This window comes from Notamacropus eugenii, chromosome 4 (assembly GCF_028372415.1).
Source record: "Notamacropus eugenii isolate mMacEug1 chromosome 4, mMacEug1.pri_v2, whole genome shotgun sequence".
NCBI classification, from domain to species: Eukaryota; Metazoa; Chordata; class Mammalia; order Diprotodontia; family Macropodidae; genus Notamacropus; species Notamacropus eugenii.
In genome coordinates this window covers 265,611,906-265,625,589 of record NC_092875.1, presented here as the reverse complement: position 1 = coordinate 265,625,589, position 13,684 = coordinate 265,611,906, and the positions used below count along the sequence as shown (strand labels likewise).

At 37.9% G+C, this 13,684-nt stretch overlaps 1 pseudogene; it reads left to right on the top strand.

The window, feature by feature from the left end:
* Positions 1-648: 648 nt before the first annotated feature.
* Positions 649-1,659, top strand: LOC140498395 (L-lactate dehydrogenase B chain-like; annotated as a pseudogene).
* The last annotated feature ends 12,025 nt before the right edge of the window (positions 1,660-13,684 follow it).

Here is a 13,684-nt window from a genome sequence, read left to right as displayed (position 1 = left end):
AATAAGCAGTATCTACTCAAAACTTCAGCAAGCATTATATGCAATATAGCTAATCTAGATGCATTTCCAATAAGATGAGGGGTGAAACAAGGATGTCCATTATCACCATTATTACTCAATGTGGTCCTAGAAATATTAGCTGTAGTAAGTAGACAAGATAAAGAAGGTGAAGGAATTAGAATAGGCAAAGAAGAAATTAAGTTATCACTCTTTGCAGATGATATGATGATATGCTTAGAGAATCCCAGAGACTCAAGTAAAAAACTGCTTGAAATAATAAACAAATTTGCAAAGCTGCAGGTTACAAAATAAACCACACAAATCTTCTGCATCTGTATATGTCAGTAACAAAGTGCAACAGCAAGAGATAGAAAGAGAAATTCCATTTAGAGGTACGGTAGACACTATAAAATATTTGGGAGTTTACCTGCCAAAACAAACCCAGGAACTATATGAACACAATTACAAGACACTTTTCATAGAAATAAAGTCAAATCAATTTACTTATTTAGAGACATACCAATCAGATAATTATTTTCTAGAGTTAAAAAGTATAATATCAGTCTTGTAGCTAGGGCAAGGCTGGAGAAAGACGTAGTTGATTCTCTTCTCTCTTTTCGACAAACTTCATCACAGGCAATCACCTACTCTTTAGGCAGAACAAAATGGCTACTCTTAAAGAAAAACTGATTGTTCCAGTTGCAGAAGAGGAGGCAGAAGCCCCAAACAATAAGATTACTGTTGTGGGTGTTGGACAAGTTGGTATGGCCTGTGCTATCAGCATACTTGCCAAGAGTCTTGCTGATGAACTTGCCCTTGTTGATGTTTTGGAAGACAAACTCAAAGGAGAAATGATGGATCTACAACGGGGGAGCTTGTTTCTTCAAACTCCTAAAATTGTGGCTGATAAAGATTACTCTGTCACTGCTGGTTCCAAGATTCTTGTAGTCACTGCCAGAGTCTGCCAACAAGAGGGAGAGAGTGAGCTCAATCTGATACAAAGGAATGTGAATGTATTCAAATATATCATTCCCCAGATTGTAAAGTATAGCCCAGACTGTAACATAATTGTGTTTTCCAACCCAGTGGATATCCTTACATATGTCACCTGGAAACTGAGTGGCCTGCCAAAGCACCGGGTGATTGGGAGTGGATGCAATCTGGATTCTGCCAGATTCCGCTGTCTTATGTCTGAAAAACGTGGCATCCATCCAAGTAGCTGCCATGGCTGTATCCTTGGAGAACATGGGGACTCAAGTGTGGCTGTGTGGAGTGGAGTGAATGTGACAGGCGTTTCCATGCAAGACCTGAATCCAGAAATGGAAACTGACAACGAAAGTGAAAACTGGAAGGAGATTCATAAGCTGGTGGTTGAAAGTGCCTATGAAGTGATCAAACTCAAAGTATACACTAACTGGGCTATTGGATTAAGTGTTGCTAATCTAATTGAGACCATGTTAAAAAAAAATCTCTCCAAGATTCATCCTGTATCCATGGTGAAGGGGATGTATGGCATCGAGAATGAAGTTTTCCTTACCCTTCCATGCATTCTGAATGCCCAAGGACTGACCAGTGTTATCAACCAGAAGCTGAAAGATGATGAGGTAGCTCAGTGCAGACACCTTGTGGAACATCCAGAAAGACCTGAAAGACCTGTAATATTCTGTAGAAACTCAACCAACATGGGAATCGCTGTGCCCACTTAGTAGTTAGCCCTCTGGGTGGATAGAATTTTTCTGTCGAATTCAACTCTGGCCACAGCATCAAAGTACATGATTAAAAGGCTTGTTATATGAACCTATGAACCAATAAATATACGACTGAAGTGTGAAAAAATATATATTATCAAAATTCATCTGGAAGAAAGAAATGTCCAGAATATCAAGGGAACTAACTAAAAGAAATGCTAGGGAAAGTGGTCTAGTGCTACCAGATCTCAAATTGTATTTTAAAGCAGCAATTATCAAAAACGACTTGGTACTGGATAAGAAATAGAAACTGGATAAGAAACATGTGGAATAGGCTAGGTACTCAAGACACAGTAGGGAATGAATTCAGCAATCTACTGTTTGATAAACTCAAGGAACCCAGCTTTTGGGATATGAACTCACTAACTGACAAAAATTGCTGGGAAAACTGCATAACAGAGTGGCAGAATCTAGGCATAGACTAATGCCTGACACCATACACAAGAATACAATCCAAATGGGTATGCTCTAAGTATAAAGATGGACAAATTGGTGGAGCAAGGAATAGTGTATTTATCAGATTTATGGAGAAGGGAAGAATTTTTTACTAAGGAAGAGATAGAAAGAATTATGAAGTGCAAGATGGATAATTTTGATAATATTAAATGGAAAAGTTTTTTCCACAACCAAATCCAATGCAGCCAAGACTTGGAGGGATGCAGAAAACTGGGAATTTTTGTAGTTAGTGTCTGTAATAAAGGTCTCATTTCTAGAATATATAGAGAACTGAGTCAAATGTACAAAAATATAATTCATTCCCCAATTGATAAATGGTCAAAGGATATGAACAGGTAGTTTTCAGAGGAAGAAATTAAAACTATCTATAGTCTTATGAAAAAATGCTCTAAATTACTATTGATTAGAGAGATGCAAATCAGTACAACTCTGAGATACCACATTACACCTGACAGAATAGGAAGATGATAAGTGTTGAAGAGGATGTGGGAGAGTTGGAACACTAATTCATTGTTTGTGGAGCTGTGAGCTGATTCAACCATTCTGGTGAACAATTTGGAACTATGGCCAAAAGGCTACAAAAATTTGCATACCTTTTGACTCAGCAATATCGCTTCTAAGACTGTATCCCCAAAAAATCATAAAAATGAGAAAGAGTCCCACATCTACAAAAATATTTATAGCAGCCTTCTTTGTGTTTGTCAAAAACTATAAATCAAGGGGATGACCATCAATTGGGAAATGGCTGGATAAATTATGGTATATGAATGTAGTGAAATAGTTTTGTGCTATAAGAAATGATGAACAGGAAGACTTCAGAGAGGCCTGGGAGGACTTATATGAACTGATGCTGAGTGAGAGCAGAACCAGGAGAACTTTTTGCACAGCAACAGCCATAGTGTGCCAGAGTTTTTTTCTGGTAGACTTGCAACTTCATTTCAATGCAAGGACTTAAAAAAATTCCCAGTGGTCTTTTGACACAAAATACCTTCCACATCCCGAGAAAGAACTATGGAATTTGATCACAGAAAGTAGCAAGTCATTGTGTCTTCGTGTGTGTGTGTTTGTGTGTGTGTGTATTACGTTTTGGTTTGTTATATGATTTCTCCCATTCATTTTAATTCTTCTACACAGCCTGACTATAGTGAAAATATATTTAATGGGAATGTATGTGTAGAACCTACATAAAATTGTATGCCATCTCAGACAGGGAGGGAGGGAAAGGAAAAAAATCTAAGTTATATTGTACTGACTGTAGAACACTGAAAATAAAGAAAATTAATTAAATATAAAAAATAAAATTAAAAATAATAAAGCTTTTACAGTGGAGGGGAAAAGGGGGGAAGGTGAGGGGAAGTGGGTGAACGTTACTGTCATAATAATAGGCTCAAAGAGAGAATAACATACACACCCAATTGGGTACAGAAATCTATCTTACCCCAGCAGAAAGTAGGATGGTAAGAGTATGAGAAAAGGGAGATGATAGAAGGGAGGGGAGATTGGGGGAGGGAGTAATCAGAAACAAAACACTTTAGATAAGGGACCAGCTGAGAGGAAAAGCAGAATAAAATAAATGGGGGGTGGGGGTGGGAGAGAATAGACTGGAGGGAAATATATTTAACAACAGTAACTGAAAAAAAATTTTGAAGCAAAGTTTCTAATAAAACTCTCATTTCTCAAACATATCAAGAAATGAGTCAAATTTGCTAAAATAAGAATCATTCCCCAATTGGTAAATGATCAAAAGATATGATCAGTTTTCAGATAAAGTAACCAAAGCTATCTATAGTTGTACGCGAAATACTCTAACTCACTATTGATTCAAGAAATGAAAATTAAAATAAATTTTGAGGTACTACCTCATGCTTCTTAGATGGGCTAATAGGACAGAAAAAGTAAATGACTAATGTTGGAGGGGATGTGAGAAAAATGAGACTGAAAGGTGCACATTCATAAAAATATCTCTGAAAATAGCTGCACAGTAACTGTATCTGATTCAACCATTCTACAAAGCAATTTGGAACTCTGTACAAAAGGCTATAAAAGCATGCATATCCTTTGACATGTCATTACCACTAGCAGTAATGTATCCCAAAAGAGATAAGAATGGAAAAAGGCTTATATGTACAAAAAAAATATTCATTTCAGTTCTCTTATGGGGGAAAAGAATTAGAAATTAAGGGGATACCCATCAATTAGGGAATGGCTGAACAAATTGTGGTATGTAATTATAATAGAATACTATTGTACTATAACAAATGATGAACGGGACTCTTTCAGAAAAACCTGGAAAGATTTAGTTGGGCTGATGAAAAGTAAAATGGACTGTGTACAAGGTAACAGCAATATGTAAGATGATCATCTGTTAATGACTTAACTATTTTTCTGCAATACAACAATCCTAGACAACTTCGATAGTCTTAGTATGAAAAATGATGTCCTTCCCCAGAGAAAGAACTGATGGTGTCTGAATTCCGATTGAAGCATACTTTTTTTTCACTTTATTTTTCTTTTTTCCTCTATATTGTCTTTCATAACATGACTACTATGGATACGCTTTACATGACTACACATGTATAACCTATATCAAATTGTTTGCATTCTCAATGGAGGGAGAGGGAGAGAGAAAAAGAATTTGGAAGTAAAGTTTTTAAAATGAATGCAAAAATTGCTTTTACGTGTAACTGGGGAAAAATAAAATACTAAATAAATTTTAAAAAAGAATGTCAAAACAAAGAAAAGTACACAGAATAGATGTTTTCAATTAGCATTCCATTCACATTTAAGCCAATAATTTTAATTACATCAGTAGTCACATAAATTCATCTAAAAAGACTTGCATTTTGAATATTTCTGTGCTTCTTAAGTAGTGATATGGTATTCATTTGGAATATTGTATTACATCCTAAAATGTATGCTGAATTTTCTTTCAGTATGCATTAAGGATAAATCTATCTAATGACCACCAAACTGGCAGTAAAGTATTAATAGGAGCTATGAATCATAAGGAGCAAAGATGTTAAGTATTCAGGTCTTGGAATGTCTCTGGAAAGTCGCAAGAGTCTATGAATCCAACCAAGATTGAAAGTCAGGATAGTGTTGATAGCTGAGTAGATCAGCTTTATTCAGTACAGTGGTTATACTAAAAATTAAGAAAAATCCAAGTCAATAAATTATTTGAAATTCTACGCATTTTACATGCCAGGACAAAAAAGATCATCACTGGCAACATCTGAACTACCCATTTAACGTTTGGACCACATTTTAATATCAATTTTTGTACTTACGGCAAATACAATACTGTGCCATTAATTAAGTAGAATTGGAAAGAGAGGCAATGGACATTCAGGCATATAGCAATGATCTTTCTGAGGAGGCTGCCAGAGGAAGAAGTGGCACTGCACTTGGAAGGATCTCATTTAGAGTGTGGTTGGGAAGCAATCTGGAACTTACTGGTGTAAGTACTTAAGTTACCCTCAGATGAGATTACTCAATCTCATAAAATTATCGGAAAATTTCTGAGATTATAATTTGGAGAAAAGTGAATGACCTGTATTGGGAGATGAAGTTTCTCTTCAGGAGCTTCTTACAACCATTAAGTCACAGATATAGCCATAAGTAGGTACTAAAGTCAGTTATTACTCTAAAGCTAAAAGACTGTAAATTTTTTCAGCCTCTCTTCTATATTTTGACATACTGCCACAAAACTCATCTCCTTACAACTTAGTTCTGTTTCTTAATAGAACTTAACAAGAGGTCTCATTTTGATATAAGTGCAAGGAGTGATATCAAAAGTAAGAAACCATGCCAAAAAAAAAGTGACCAGGTTATTGGATTGCCACGGTAATGTTCACAGAAGTGATGGTGACTGTGAATATGCCTGCTTAGTTCTCAAATGGAAGGTATAATAGCCTCTCTATATAGAAGGCAGAAGAAAAACATTTCTTCACACCAAAGAAAGCCAGATACCAAGACCAGAAAGCCAAATCAGTCATGGTAGCCAAGAAGTCAATACACATTGGCACCAAAGAGGACAAAGTCATTTCCAAACCTCCCTCCTTTCCACAAACTAACACTCACAATCCTAGCTATCTGTTTGTGTACATCCTTCCCAGTTCTCACTAGCCTGACCAACTTTCTCCTAACTTTGTTGGGCCCTTCCTGTTACACCCATTCAGCATATAATAAAACAACATCTTAGGTTGGGGCTTGAGCACAAGAACTCCATCATTCTCCCCTCGAAAAAAATGGGGTGGAAAATCTTGGGGTAAGGGGTGAAAGTCTCTTCTTCCATATCTAATTGTTACTGAGATTGGATGTAGAGCTATTACTGCCACAAAAGATCCAGTCAGGATCCTGGCATCCAAAGCTTGGTCAATGCCAGGGCCAGGGATGATACATCACAGTGGTGGACAGAGGGTGACATCTGCTTTAAACAATCAGGCATCTGCAGGTGGAGGATACTAAGCCAACAGAAAACAAATCTAACGAACAAGTTTAACAGAAAAAAAGGCAAAAGAAACAAGGAGACAGTAACAAGAAGTCAGGCAGACTTAGGGTCAGCCATGCTTCTGGAGTCATTCACTGCAGAATATTTGAGTTCAGGGTCCAATATGGTAATCATCTACTCTTCAAAAAGCAAAAACTATGGTATTATCTTTTCCATATCCTATAATTTCCTCAGTCTTTGGAACATTGTCTGACTTCCATTTTACTCATAGTTTAGCTCCCAATTTTATTCTATCAGTAGAAGTCAATCCTTCAATTGTTCTGCAAGTTATTTTATTTTACTTTTTTATTTTTTTAATTTATTTATTTAAGTTTTCAACATTCATTTCCATAAAATTTTGGGTTTCAAATTTTCTCCCCACTTCTCCCCTCCCCCACCCCAAAACACTGAGCATTCTAATTACCCCTATCACCAATCTGTCCTCCCTTCTAACCTTCCTCCCTTCCCTTATCCCCATCTTCTCTTTTGTCCTGTAGGGCAAGATAACTTTCTATACCCCATTACCCATATTTCTTATTTCCTAGTTGCAATAACAATACTCAACAGTTGTTCCTAAAACTTTGAATTTCAGTTTCTCTTTATCCCTGGGATAAGCAAGCAATTCAATATTGGCCATATCTGTGTAGTTTTGCAAATGACTTCCATAATAGTCATGTTGTGTAAGACTATATTTCTCTCCATCCTATCCTGCTCCCCATTTCTTCTGCTCTCTCTTTTGACCCTGTCTCTCCCCAAGAGTGTTGACTTCTAATTGCCCCCTCCTCCCATTGTCCTTCTTTCCATCCGCTCTGCTTATCCTCTTCTCCCCCACTCCCCTGTATTGTAAGATAGGTTTTTATACCAAAATGAGTGTGCATTTTAATCCTTCCTTTAGTCGAATGTGATGAGAGTAAGTTTCATGTTTTTTTTCTCTCACCTCCCCACTTTTTCCTCCACTGAAAAGCCATTTACTCGACTCTTTTATGAGAGATAATTTCTCCAATTCCATTTCTCCCTTTCTCTTCCCAATATATTTCTCTCTCACCCCCTAATTTCATTTTTTTTAAAGATACGATCCCATCCTATTCAATTCACTCTGTGCTCTCTGTCTCTTTCTCTGTGTGTGTATGTCAGTGTGTGTGTTTGTGTGTGTGTGTGTGTGTGTGTAATCTCACCCACTACCCATATTCTGAAAAGTTTCAAGAGTTACAGATATTTTCTTTCCATGTAGGAATGTAAACAGTTCAACTTTAGTAAGTCCCTTATGACTTCTCTTTGCTGTTTACCTTTTCATGCTTCTCTTCATTCTTGTGTTTGAAAGTCAAATTTTCTTTTCAGTTCTGCTCTTTTCATCAAGAAGGCTTGAAAGTCCCCAATTTCGTTGAAAGACCATTTTTTCCCTGAAGTATTATACTAAGTTTTGCTGCGTAGGTGATTCTTGGTTTTAGTCCTAGTTCCTTTAACTTCTGGAATATCATATTCCATGTCCTTCTATCCCTTAATGTAGACGTTGCTGGATCTTGTGTTATCCTGATTGTATTTCCATGGTACTTGAACTGTTTCTTTCTAGCTGCTTGCAATATTTTCTCCTTGACCTGGGAACTCTGGAATTTGGTCACAATGTTCCTAGGAGTTTCTACTTTTGGATCTCTTTCATGCGGTGTTCTGTGGATTCCTTGAATATTTATTTTGCCCTCTGGTTCTAGAATATCAGGGCAGTTTTCCTTGATCATTTCATGGAAGATGATGTCTAGGCTCTTTTTTTGATCATGGCTTTCAGGTAGTCCCATAATTTTTAAATTGTGTCTCCTGGATCTATATTCCAGGTCAGTTATTTTTCCAATGAGATATTTCACATTATCTTACATTTTTTCATTCTTTTGGTTTTGTTTTGTGATTTCTTGGTTTCTCATAAAGTCCTTAGCCTCCATCTGTTCCATTCTAATTTTGAAAGAACTATTTTCTTCAGTAAGCTTTTGAACCTCCTTTTCTATTTGGCTAATTCTGCTTTTGAAAGCATTCTTCTCCTCATTGGCTTTTTGAACCTCTTTTGCCAAGTGAGTTAACCTATTTTTCAAGGTGTTATTTCCTTCAGCATTTTTTGGGTCTCCTTTAGCAAGGTGTTGACCTGCTTTTCATGCTTTTCTTTCATCTCTCTCATTTCTCTTCACAGTTTTTCCTGCACCTCTCTAACTCGATTTTCGAAATCCTTTTTGAGCTCTTCCATGTCCTGAACCCATGATATATCTATTTGGGATGTGTGGGATACAGAAGCCTTGACTTCTGTGTCTTTCCCTGATGGTAAGCATTGTTCTTCCTCATCAGAAAGGAAGGGAGGAAATATATGTTTACCAAGAAAATAACCTTCTATAGTCTTATTTTTTCTCCCTTTTCTGGGCATTTGCCCAGCCAGTGACTTCACTTCTGAGTTTTCTTTCCACCCCCTCATCACCTCCAGATCCGCCCAGCCAGCTCTTGGGTTCTGAGATTCAAATGCTGCTTCCCAGCCTCAGGGCTTTGGGCGGGGGCAGGGCTCCTATTCAGTGTGAGATTAAGTTCAGGTGCTCAGGTGAGGGCAGGGCCACCTCACGGGGCTCAGTTCCCTCAGGGGGTTTACAAGGAGACCTTCAACAATGGACCTGGGCTCCTGCCTGCTTGGGGAGCCCCTGTCTGCCACCCCTGCTTCTGCCTCCTGAGGGGTCCTGTGTTATGGAGACGCCCCACTCCCCTCTTGGCCCCCAAAAAGACTCTCTCACAGACCCTTGTCACCTGTGGGTGGAGGGACCTGCGCGGTCGCCAGAGATTCTGTCCCTTAAGCCTGCTGGGTTCTTCTCCTCTTGGTGCTGCATGGCCAAGGCAGGGCTGGGCTCTGCTCTGGGTCTAGGGTGCGACGGACCTTTTGTGTCAGGTTTTCAGGGCTCTCTGGAACAGAAATCCGTCTGCTCTGTTGTTCTCTGGCTTCTGCTGCTTCAGAATTTGTTGGGAGTTCTTCTTTACAGATATTTTATGGGCTGTGGGTTCAGAGCTAGCATATGTGTGTCTTTCTACTCTGCCATCTTGGCTCCTCCCTGATACCTATAAATTTAAAGCAATCCATGCCATCTATGGATATACCTCCATCTCTTTCACCACTGGGACCCCCTCAAGCCCCATCTTTTGAAGGAGATCCTGAATACTGAGAATTCCCATGCAAAAGAGCAAATATTTTCCATCTGAATTTTTTTTTCCTTCACAGCTCTTCTTTGCTTTCATACATAATATGGTAACCTGTTAATAAAATCTAGAGTCTCCTACACACCCCTGCCAGCTTTTCCCTAATTCTATTGGTAGTCTGTGAAAAACATCTTTCCAAGTCTATAGGTTCCCTTGCTGTAACCTCACTTCCCAGTTTTCATAGTCTCCAGTGCTTTTAGGCCATTCCCTTGCTAGGGAGGAATATGGTAAATCCTCCCATTGTGGGATATTCATTTCTTCCTCTAAATCCTTTCTGCCTCCACATATAGATTATATCCTGCAATACTGTTTGTGTTGTCAAATGGTGGTGACTTGGAATATGCCAGTACAGTTCTCAGTTGCAAAGTATAACAGACTCTCCATATAGAATGAAGAAGAAAAGCATTTATTCAGACATCAGAAAATCAAATTCCCAAACCAAAAAGCCAAATCAGTCTTAGTAGCCAAGAAGTCAGAATGCATTATCATTACAGGGTTTAAAGCCATTTCCAAGCCTCCTCACACCCACCACCCCAGCTAGGGGCTTCCCACAAACAAACCCTCACAAGCCTAGTTGTCTGCTTACCTGTGTCCTTCCCAACTCTGACTAGCCTGACCAATTTCCTCCCAGTCCTGCACCATCCTTCATGTTCTACCCATTCAGCAAGCTCCTCCCACCACATGTGACTTAAGCTTCCTTGTGATTTAAGCAGATCACATGGGCCTATTCTTGAATGGGAAAATTTTCCCATTTAAATTACCATCACTGACTTAATTGGTTCAGTACATACTTGCGAAACGATTTTTTAGATGAAATCAGGTATTCATCTGGCCTTTAAGAATCTTATGTTTTTGTATTTGTTATACTGAAGTCATTTTCAAATGACCCTATTTTTCACCACATTTGTGTATCTTCCATCATTTGTATTTCCCAATGACAAGTACTGTGGTGAAGAGGAAAGAGTGTTGGACCTGCATTTGAAATAAACCTCTGCCACTATATGACATCCAACAGGTTACCTCTGGGTTTCAATGTACTCTTCTATACAGTGAAAGGATCTGGATTAAATGACCTCAAAAATATCCTTGTGATATAAATCTACAAAACAATCAACTGCTGCCATTTCTAAAGATAAAGACATCCCCATGCAGTCAGCATTTTCAGTTTCTCCCTTGACTCTCTTCTTTAGCATAGTCCTTTGCCTTTCCTGGTGTCTTTTTTAAATTTCCTTAAAGTTAAGTTACAAATAACCAACAGAAGTGACCAAATGCCCCACAATCTGAATGTTTCACGGAGAAAAATAGAAGATATTCTTGAGACTTCAGGGGATTGCTATAATTACTTGCATAATTTTTTTTAAAAAAATGTCAGCTTCAGCTCCTCTGTGACTAAAAAAATTCTTAGTGAATAATTCAGTCCTTATTTAGCTATCCTATTCATAATTTAGAAAGGAGTTGATAAAATGGATCCTAGTAGAGCATTAGGCAGCTCTGAGATACCCGGACCTCAACAGGGCCATTAAGACAAAAGTAGCTGCCTCATCTTTGCACATTTCACCACTTTGAACTAATAAATAATGCATTAAACATGAGGAAAAAACCATTAACTTTTCATTTTGCATTTTGAATGTTCTATAACAGAATGACTAAATATTCTCAATAAAATCATAGTTTGACATTAAGTTAACATATGATATGGAAAATAGCAGTGCCAGCTGTCCCATTTTCCTTCTATAGTTACCCAAAGAAGGATTATAAGTTCTTGCTAAGTACAAAATTGCTGGAGTCTACCTATTCTTCCTAAGTTTTTATCAGACTTTGTAACTTGAGATTTTTTTATGTTTTCAAAATGGTTGAGTTTTTTGCAAATACAAAATTATGATAGCCATTAACACATGCAATTAATTATTCAGTTTCTAATTGTCTGCCATAAGGTTCCACCTATCTAGTGCAGCACCAGCTTCATATTCCAAGTGCCTATGGCAGCCATCAATATGCTGGCACAATTCTGAATCATAAAATACAATAGATTCTTCACATGGAACAGAGAAATAAAACATTTATTTAGACACCAAAAAGCCAAATCCCAACACTAGAAAGCAAATCTATCATAGTAACAAAGAAATCTATATGAAGTAACAATGCAGAGGGCAACACCAGGCCCAAGCCTTCCCTCTGGTAGACTTCCCACAAACCATCTCCTTTAAATAAATCACAAACAAACTGTCTCACTCATGCTAGCCAGCTGCCTGCTTTTCTCTCTCTCCTTCAGTTCAGACTTCTCTGACCAATTTCCTCTCAGTTCTGCTCCTGCTCCACCCCTTCCTGTTCCATGTGACTTAGAATCATGTGACTCAGGATTCCATGTGACTTAAACAGGTCATGTGGACCTTTTATTTTCTTTTTTTACTTTTTTTTATTTTGTAATGTTTAACAATCACTGCCATACAATTGCGATTTTATCCCTCCCCACCTACTCCCCACTACCCCCTCCCTCCCCAAGACTGCATACAATTCTGTATAGATTCTACATATACTTTCCTATTGAGTATATTTTCACTATAGTCATGCTATGTAGTCAGACTAAGATAAATGAAAGAAATCGTATAACAAATCAGAACATGATACACAAACACATACACATACACAAACATGATCTGCTACAATATGTGAGTGACTTCCATATTTCTCTCTCTGAGTGTGGAAGGCATTTTGCCTTGAGATCCTCCATTGGGATTTTTTTTTTTTTTTGGTAAGAAGTTCTTGTGTTATTACAAAAATCTAAGTCTACCAGAAAAAACTCTCACACACTGTGATTGTTGCTGTGCATAAAGTTCTCCTGGTTCTGCTCCTTTCACTCAGCATCAGGTCATATAAGTCCTTCCAGGCCTCTCTGAAGTCTTCTTGTTCATCATTTCTTATGGCACAATAGTACTCCATTACATTCATATACCATAATTTATTCAGCCATTCCCCAATTGATGGACATCCCCTTGACTTCCAGTTTTTGGCAACTACATAGAGTGCTGCTATAAATATTTTTGTACATGTGGGACCCTTTCCCATTTTTATGATCTCTTGGGGATATAGTCCTAGTAGCGATATTGCTGGGTCAAAGGGTATGCACATTTTTGTAGCCCTTTGGGCATAGTTCCAAATTGCTCTCCAGAATGGTTGGATGCGCTCGCAGCTCCACCAACAATGAATTAGTGTTCCAACTTTCCCACATCCTCTCCAGCATTTATCATTTTCTTGTTGTGTCATGTTTGCCAATCTTATAGGTGTGATGTGGTACCTCAGAGTTGTTTTGATTTGCATCTCTCTAACCAATAGTGATTTAGACCATTTTTTCATATGATTATAGATAGCTTGAATTTCTTCCTCTGAAAATTGCCTGTTCATATCCTTTGACCATTTATCAATTGGGGAATGACTTGTATGATTATACATTTGGATCAGTTCTCTATAAATTCTAGAAATGAGGCCTTTATCCCCGAGCTTAGCTGTAAAAATTCTTTCCCAATTTACTACATCCCTCCGGATTTTGGTTGCATTGGGTTTGGTTGTGCAAAAACTTCTCAGTTTAATGTAATCAAAGTTATCCATTTTGCATTTCATAATGCATTCTATCTCTCCTTTAGTAAAGAATTCTTCCCTTCTCCATAGATCTGATAAATACACTATTCCTTGCTTCTCCAGTTTATTCATGGTATCAATCTTTATACCTAAATCATGTACCCATTTGGACTTTATTCTTGTGTACGGTGTCAGGTATGGG